The 1,614-nt window shown below is 52.1% G+C and overlaps 1 non-coding gene across 1 annotated transcript; it reads right to left on the bottom strand.

The window, feature by feature from the left end:
- Positions 1-354: 354 nt before the first annotated feature.
- On the bottom strand, positions 355-512 carry LOC128717268 (5.8S ribosomal RNA). The gene has a single exon (XR_008410412.1). It is a non-coding gene; the product is annotated as a 5.8S ribosomal RNA (ribosomal RNA).
- Between the last annotated feature and the right edge of the window lie 1,102 nt (positions 513-1,614).

Raw genomic sequence — 1,614 nt, forward strand, 5'->3', positions numbered from 1 at the left:
ACCCGCGTTCGATGGGTGAACGTGTTCATGTGCCGCTCGCGTTACACGACTCGACCAGACGGCGGGTCCTGACAACAGACGGCAAGCCTAGTGTTCGAGGGCTTCCGGTGCTACCAGGTTGTCTTATAGCCGAAGTTCGTACCGTGCGACACGACACGCACCCGTTGGGTAACAACAACAGTACCGCCTTACCATTTCAGCGCCCAAGATCCCCCGGAACGGGAGGCCGAGCACGCCATTGATGCACAGTGCCGCCAACGCGTGCAGACCAGTGACACTAGGCGGGCTGCTCGCCTAATATGCCACGGTGCACGCGCGCGCACTGAAGTAATATTTGTGTAACAAGGTATTGGTAGGCACTCAAGAATGTGTGCATCGGTCGGGTTTAAACGTCCGATGCGCCATATGCGTTCAACGTGTCGGTGTTCATGTGTCCTGCAGTTCACATTCTGACGCGCATTTAGCTGCGGTCTTCATCGATCCATGAGCCGAGTGATCCCCTGCCTAGGGTTTTTCCGTACACAACTCTCTATCTCTATGTTTGGTGCATCTTATAAAACGGGCAGCGGGACCATGCACCCCGTCCCATTGCTGCCCGTATAGGTCTGATTGGTCTTCTGCCTCTTAGTGGCATCGCGCGTCTGCTTGAAATCTACCGCACGATACCACATCCCCAGCTCTTGTTCCGAACCATTATGTCTGGTTGCCACCACATCTTTGTCCACCATGCACCGAATGGACATTTGCGAGAGGCCTACGCTCCTCTCGCTGGTATCGCGCCGATTAAGTTTTTAAAAGAGGAATAGCCGACTGTTTCGGCGCGATACCATAGATCTCAGTTCTGCTAGCCAACAACTCTCACTCTAATGATCCTTCCGCAGGTTCACCTACGTAAACCTTGTTACGACTTTTACTTCCACACACACCCAGCTCTTGTTCCGAACCATTATGTCTGGTTGCCACCACATCTTTGTCCACCATGCACCGAATGGACATTTGCGAGAGGCCTACGCTCCTCTCGCTTGTATCGCGCCGATTAAGTTTTTAAAAGAGGAATAGCCGACTGTTTCGGCGCGATACCATCGATACCAGTTCTGCTAGCCAACAACTCTCACTCTAATGATCCTTCCGCAGGTTCACCTACGTAAACCTTGTTACGACTTTTACTTCCACACACACCCAGCTCTTGTTCCGAACCACTATGTCTGGTTGCCACCACTTCTTTGTCCACCATGCACCGAATGGACATGTGCGATTGGCCTACGCGCCTCTCGCTTGTATCGCGCCGATTAAGTTTTCAAATTAGGAAAGGCCGATTTGTTTCGGCGCGATACTGGCAACACACTCTCCACTCTCGATCCGTACACCACCGTGTCTGGTTGTCACCTCGCCAGACATCTATGTCCACCATGCACCCAATGGACATGTGCGATTGGCCTACGCGCCTCTCGCTTGTATCGCGCCGATTAAGTTTTCAAATTAGGAATAGCCATATGTTTCGGCGCGATACCATCGATACCAGTTCTGCTAACCAACAACTCTCACTCTAACGATCCTTCCGCAGGTTCACCTACGTAAACCTTGTTACGACTTTTACTTCCACACACACCCAGC

This window comes from Anopheles marshallii (genome assembly GCF_943734725.1).
Source record: "Anopheles marshallii chromosome X unlocalized genomic scaffold, idAnoMarsDA_429_01 X_unloc_254, whole genome shotgun sequence".
NCBI lineage: Eukaryota > Metazoa > Arthropoda > Insecta > Diptera > Culicidae > Anopheles > Anopheles marshallii.